Source organism: Lathyrus oleraceus, chromosome 6 (assembly GCF_024323335.1).
Source record: "Lathyrus oleraceus cultivar Zhongwan6 chromosome 6, CAAS_Psat_ZW6_1.0, whole genome shotgun sequence".
Taxonomy (NCBI): domain Eukaryota; kingdom Viridiplantae; phylum Streptophyta; class Magnoliopsida; order Fabales; family Fabaceae; genus Lathyrus; species Lathyrus oleraceus.
In genome coordinates, this window is record NC_066584.1 from 53,762,213 (window position 1) to 53,770,106 (window position 7,894).

The window sequence follows — 7,894 nt, forward strand, 5'->3', positions numbered from 1 at the left end:
CAGCATCCATTGAGAATCATAAAACCCTAATTCACAGCCCAATCCTCAGATGGCCCATGATCAATCAGTAAAACCCTGGCTTGCACCTTCTGACTTCCTCATCCTCTGATCAAGACTTGAGAGGATAGCTTGCATAATGTAACCACATGATATGCAATATGAAATGCCTAATGTCCTAAAATAAAATGCAAATATGTTAATGCTAGTCCCAAGAGAGGAGGGCAAATTTTGAGGTGTTACAGCTGCCCCTATTCAATCCACTGTGAACCTGTCGATACGAAATAGCCTCGGCTTTCGGATGATCAGGATGAAGAGTGATTGAATACCAAGAACAGACGAACAATTTGCACTCTGATGAGATAATAATTAACAACGCCTGTCAGCATCGGCGAAGAAACAAACTCGAAACCGTCGACCTGGATACCAAAATAAATGGTAGCACAGGGATAACCATGGTCTGAGCACCACACATCCACTCAGGATTATCATTCTCTTTTTTTTCTTTTTCTTTTTTTTTCTTTTCTTGAACCCCGAAATTTCCTCTGCGCAAACGATCCTCAGATCTCTGCATTTGAACCCCGGAAAATGCCTCAGCACTCCTTCTTTGCCAAAATAATGAACCCCATCTCCAGTTTGAACCCCAGTCGCCTGACGATAACTCTCGATCGCCAGAATGAACCCCATTCTCCAGAAAATGTCGCAACATCTCCCTTTCTCCGCTTGAACCCCGTCTCCAGAAAATGTATCCACATTTCCTTTTCTCCATTTGAACCCCAGAAAATGCCTCAGCATCTCCTTTTCTCCAATCTCTCGTGATAATTCCGCTGGCAACGTCGGAAATAACACTCAACCACTCTGAGGGCGACATGTCAGAGGGTAAACCTTCACAAAGGAAGGTAGCATGTGTATCTCTTCCTCAGAAGACACCTATAACAACCTCCATTGGCATCCGCCAAGGCCTAAGGTGACACATGAATAGAAGACACTCCTAAGGACCTCATCCCGGATACAATCTTCAACTCCAATCTCCATTTGAACCCCAGAAAATGCCGCAACACTTCCTTTTCTCCAGTTGAACCCCGAAATTGCGCTGACCGCAAAACGTCCTTTAACTTTATTTCCATCTCTGTCCGACGGAAACATTTCCTCCAATATCGCACTATTGGGGAACCCTGCTGCTCTGCCGTTCTGATGCTAGACTCCTCAGAGTAACATCTCCCACCGGGCACTGGCTGATGACCGGGAGAAAACTCGACGTTTACTGAACATCGAATCAATGATGTTTACCGACACCAAAGAAAACTCGACCAGACACTTACTGATGACTGGGAGAAAACCCGACGTTTACTGAACATCGGACGATGATGTTTACTGACACCAAACAATGACGTTGACAAGACATCAGACAACGATGTTTACAGGACATCAAACCATGATGTTTACAGGACATCAAACAATGATGTTTACAGGACATCAAACAAGACTCGACCAGACATTAACCAATGACTAGGAGAAACTCGACGTTTACTGAACATCGGACGATGATGTTGACAGACACCAAACAAAGCTTGACCAGACACTTACTGATGACTGGGAAATACTGCTGTCTGAAACTCACAATGCTGAACTCCTCGGAGTATCGTCTTCACTGACCGGCAAAACCAATCCTCAAGCGGTAACCACGGCTCGAATCGCGCTGATCGCGTAACGTCCTCTGACTTTATTTCCATCTCTGTCCGACGGAAACATTTCCTCCAATATCGCACTACTGGGGAACGTTGCTAACCTGACGTTATGATGCTAACCTCTTCAGAGTAACATCTTCACCTTCGGTGAACCCAAATCTTCAAGCGGTAACCGCGACTTAGGTTGTGTTGAATGCATCCTCTTTCCATCTCTGTCCGACGGAAGAATTCTTCTCCAGTGTCGTACCACTGGGACAATACCTTTGATCAAATCATGAGGCTATACTACTCGGAGTAACACCTTCACTTTCTGGCAAAACACCTCTCAAACGGTAACCACAGCTTGAGACTAGCTTATGCTTGCAATGATGCATGATTGATTTTTTTTTTTTTTTGTAATGCTCCATAATTATGGAAATGCTACGCGATTATTCATTTTTCTATGCAATATGCCATGTTATTTTTTCCATGATGAATGCATAAAAAACAAAAACATCCCCCTCAAGGGACCCTTCTGGGGAACACGAGAATCTTTGCTGAGGAACTCGTCACCACTCGGATTTCCGCCCTGCTGGGGAATAACACTGCTGCTGGGAATAAGGCAACCCTTGCTGGGGAAGAACCTCTTTTGCACCCAATCCACTCGAGAAACTGCTGGGGATAAGCACCACCAACACTCTGTGGGGATACACCAACCTTTGACTTGTTGGGGATATCAATCCTGACTCCGCTTCGGGAAAACCCTCACAGATACCCGTGGACTTCGCTGGGGAAACACTCACAGAGACTCTGCTAGGGGAATAGCAACCTCCAGGCTCAACTGGGGAAGCACTAAACCATCACCTGCTGGAGATAACCATCTTGACCCTGCTAGGGAACCGCATACTACTCCGCTGGGGATTACCCATGCAATCCATAGGTAGCATCAACTCAGCTGGGGATGCAGAAATTCGTCCACTATGGGAACCCGTTCAATCCACTGGTGGGATGAACACTGTTGGAGATATATTTCTTTGAAAAAGACCCGCTCCACTCGGGGAACTACTGGAGATATATTTCTTTGAAAAAGACCCGCTCCACTCGGGGAATAGCAACCTTCAGACCTGGCTGCTGAGGAAACACCATTTTGAACCTGCCGGAGATAACCACCATGACTCGGCTGGAGAAAGTCCACAGACCTTGGATCTGCAGGGGAGCTAAACCTCTAATTCTGCTTGGGGACCTAGCTGGGAAATGAGAAAAGTAGGTACAGAACACCCATCGACTCATCGAACCATGGTATCCACCTCCCAATCTCGTATCAGCTTTCCGCTTTTGAGAATTCCCAGACTCATCTGGACCTTTTCTGCTCCATCATCTTGTATTCCAAAATCGCCCCGCGCTCGACGAGAGACGTACTCCTGAGATTATACAGAAATTTCAATCTTCCGACTTTGAAGAGTCTTCTTGATTATTTCCAAAGGTCGTCGGACGTCTCGCGTCGTCTCTTCCTACCGTCCTCCTCTGGGGAATTTCTACAAACTTTCAAGTCTTCCGACTTTGAAGAGTCTTCTTGATTATTTCAAGGATCGTCGTACGTCTCAACGTCTCTTCGTCGTTCTTTCGTTCCTGAGCAAACTCCCTGGGGACCTGTTACAAAGCTTCCATATCACAACCTGCAAGTGAGTGAAAATAACTAACAGTACCTGCAAAACAGATCGTCAGATAAAACCGTGCCCCAGGCGTGTCAAGATTTCAACACTTGGGTCACCCGACCTTCCAAATAAGATTTCAAGCCTTCAATCTTATAAACATGCATTGGAAAGAGACCTGTATGTTTTAAAATGCAAGATTCTTTATCAAAAATTTCTGGATGTTTTTGCAATCAAAGCAGTTATGAAAAACAAAAACAAAATTATTTGACTGAATATGCATTTTATTGATTGGAAAAGTGTGTGGCTCAAAGGAGCAATACAAAAGGAAGCAATTCCTGAAAAGAGGTAATTGCGCTCAAAAGGAAAAATCTATCCTAATGGCAATGTGAAACCGCGATCTCATCGAGTTCCAACTCGGTTACACCCCATATGTCCTCAGACTCTCCATGCTTTCTGCCTTCTGAACAAGACGATTCCAACCGATCCCTACCGGGTATTATCCATGATGCCTTAACCAAAGCGCAAACGATCATGCTAGACGCAGTTGTTCGTTTCAATCCCTCTTTTGCCTGGACCGCCCTTTCGGGTTTTCAGTCCACCGGGATACCCCTTTTTGCCCAAGTCGCCTTTCCAGGTTTTCGACTTGCCGGGTGTACAATTTTCATTTATATCCCTAATTTTTGCCCGAACCCTTCTTCTGTTTTTGGTTCGCCGGGATGCCCATTTTTGCCTGGACTATTTTATTCTTTTCATCCAGCGGGTCAATTATACGAAGTATTTTTTAACTGCGTCCGCATTCACAGGGGATGGAAAATCCTCGCCATCCATGGTCGTCAGCAACAAGGCTCTGCCAGAGAAAACCTTCTTGACCACGAATGGACCTTCATAATTCGGCGTCCTTTGCCCCTACGATCGTTTTGATGAGGAAGGATCCTTTTCAGCACTATATCACCTACGTGATATACCCGAGGTCGTACCTTTTTGTCAAAAGCACGCTTCATCCGTTGCTGGTATAACTGCCCATGACAGATGGCAGCTAGCCTCTTTTCCTCTATCAGGCTCAACTCTTCATACCGGGTCCTTACCCATTCAGCCTCTTGCAATTTCACGTCCATCAGGACTCTTAAAGAGGGAATCTGAACCTCAACAGGTAATACAACCTCCATTCCATATACCAATGAGAGAGGAGTTGCCCCAGTAGACACACCGAAGATCAATACCCAGGATACCAGTTTCCTACTCAATCACACCGTCGTTGGTGTATTTAACGTTATCCGGGCAACAAAATCTTATTCTCCTTAACCTTCCCATCAGACATCAGAATCCGTTCGGATTCAGGGTCAGGCCCCTCCTCCGGGATCGGTTACTCTCAATCTTTCGATCAGAGCACCTCGCGATGTCCTCATCAGGGAACTCAAACTTCATCGGTTGATAACCTCAACGGGTTGCTGGGCTATGTAATCAGACAATACACCCTTTGATTGCTTTCTGAGAGTATACTGATCAGTCAACATTCTTTTGCACTCTCGCAACCTGTCCGGCCGATGCTGGATCCTCAAACCCATACTTGATCGGATCCATCTTGGAAACCCACAAAGTGGTATGAACCAGCATATACTGTCTCAGTCAGCGAGCAGCTTATGCCAAAGTACATCAAGTTTTCTCGAACAGTGAATGTATTGTTTCACAGTCGGTAAACTTTTTGCTAAGGTAAATTGCATGCTCTTTTCGACAAGACGCGTCATGCTGACCCAATACACCTCGTAGACCCCTCGAAGGCTGTCAAGTACAGATTAACAGTCTCTTTCCATAGGAGGCATCGGAATCAGAGGCTCCTGCAACTTATTCTTTTATTTTTCAATGCCCCTTGGCAATCATTAGTTCACCTGACCGTTTGATTTCTTTTTTTTTTCAACATCTTGAATATAGGTTCGCACGTGGCTGTTAGATGAGATGTGAACCATGACAGGTAGCTCAATCTTTCTAAGAAACCACGAACCCCTCCTTTATGTTCTCGGTTCAGGCGTTTCTCTTATTGTTCTTTTTTTTTGTGTTTTTTTTTTTTTTTTTTTTTTTTTTTTTTTTTTGCAGGATGAACCTCGATTCCTCCCTTACGATGAACCCCAACAGCTTACCGGACCGCACTCTGATAGTGCACTCACTTGAATTCAACCTCAGTTTGAATTGTCTCGACTGGTCAAACGACTTGCCCCCAGTCTGCCAGATGCGCCACTTCCGTATGGGACTTTGCTATCATGTCATCAACATAGCAATTCAATTTCATGATGAATCATATCATGAAACAAAGTCACCATGGCTCTCCAATACAGGCACTGGCGTTCTGCTTCTCTAGAGGACAGTCTTCTCTCCATGGTAGCTTGTGCGCGACGGCATCGGTATCCGACCCTGGCATACCCTGACATGACCAGGTGAAGGCATCCACATGCTCTTTCAACAAGGCTACCATTCAGCTCTCAATTCGCCTCTGAAGCGGCCCTAATTTTCACTTCCTTTCTGACCTCGGCGGTGCTTGGAATAACAACCTCAATCCGCTCTGCATGCGGCTGAATCACCTTCTCCTCTTGTTTTGACAACCTGGCTAATTCCAGCAGATCACAATCTTCTTCGCCTTTTTCTTCGGCATGATAGATCGGTTTGTCGAAGTCATATGAGGTGTAACCAAATTGTTATCAACGAGATCCGGAGAATTATTTTTCGACTTTGGGACGAGACAAATCAAAAAAGAAAAATGAAAATAAACATTGCCATTTTTATTTGTTTTTAAACTGCAAAAATAAATGAAAAACAGGGAACACCGCTTTTTGACTGAAAAACATCCATTTATTAATGATGCAGAAATGCAAATTTAAACATGAGGTGGCCCTTACAATGGACCATTACGTGTCGGGCAACACGTATGGCTTTCATGCAAATAAAACTAAAAACAGGAAATCATTACTCTTCAGGACGAGTGACAGTGCTGATCTGTTTAAGCCTTCCAGCTTCCTGGTACGCACGGCTTTATCCAACCACTGAACTTGCAGTCACTGTCAGTCTCTCCACCTACCGCACAGGCGCGATCTGAATTTTCAGCAATTGCACCCACCATCGTCTGTCCATGCGCCGGCATGGGATTGGCATCAGCATTCAATGACAATGTAAAATTGAGGGCCTTGGAATCCACCAGGTCTTGGACTACGTGCTTAAAAGCTTTGCAGTCCTCTACACTGTGCCCGGGAGCACCCGAATGGAATTCACATTTGACATTTTCATCAAAATTGGTTGGCCTTTGATCAGGTCCCATAGGTGCCAAAGTCCTCAACTGTACCAGCCCCATATCTTTCAGCTTTTTCAATAGGAAAGAATATGTCACAGGCGGCCTGTCAAAATGCCGATCACTCATCCTCCTCCTGACTGGATATCCTACCCTCGGAGACCTCCGCTGAAATGGCTGACGCTGCTGTTGCTGTTGTGCAGGCTGATTGTCAGCAGGAATAGTTACCGCAGCGGTGTGCTGGTAGTAACGACCCCTACCGTGTCCTCTCTGGGCGTACACAGCACTCGATTCACCCTCATCCTTGTGCTGGTCATTACCAAAAGATTTCTTCGGTCCAGACGACGAAGCGTTTCCTTGCATGTTCCCCATCTTCAGCCAGTCTTCAATCCTCCTCACCTTTTCGGCAATTACTTTCTGCCCCAAGGCGAACTCTTGCCTGACATTGATCAGCTCTCCCATCTTCTCTTTCAGTTCGAGGATGTCAGCGTTGGGAGGATCCATCAGTCTGGGAGTATTGCGTCTGGTGAAGTATCTGTGAGGACGAGTTGAGTGCAAAGGGATGACTCTACGAGCGCGAGCAATGATTCCTGCAAAACAGCAAACAGGTTAATATGCATGAATGCAACGTCTATCCATATGAGGAAGCTTCTGTCTTTTGATTCTGGTTTCATCGAGACAGATAAAATTTTTGACAATAGCATTCTGACATCAGGATGTCTCTCAACCAGATTCTCAATCAATAATACTCCCCATATGGCTAGACGTAGGTTAGGTGCAGATGAATGCAAAATGAGAATGATGCAGATGTATGCAATGCATTGTGCCATCCTCCAAGTCATCTGATCCTCGGTACTGAATCTGGCCTCTGGACTGATCATTACCATCTGAGGAACAAATAACCACCAATCAGACCCACGGGTTCCGAAATAAACGGACGACAGATACATCATCATCATCACCATCACCAATCTCTGAGCAGATACCCGTCATCATCTGAATCGGCCCAGGGAATCCTGAAATAAACGGATCCCCACTGATAAATATCTCGGCCCGGGGAATCCTGAAATAAACGGATCCCCGCTGATAAATCACGGACAGCACTCTGGCGTCACGGCAATAAATGACCATAAATCCGACTCATAAATATGTCTCTGATGCACGGAACCAAAAGTCACCATCTGAGTCCATCTGATTATGCATATGACAGAATCACCCTCCCCTCACAGGTAAATTCTAAACAGGTCATCCTAAGGCGGATAATAGTCTCGACAATCGGGCAGAGATACTCAATGGGTTTG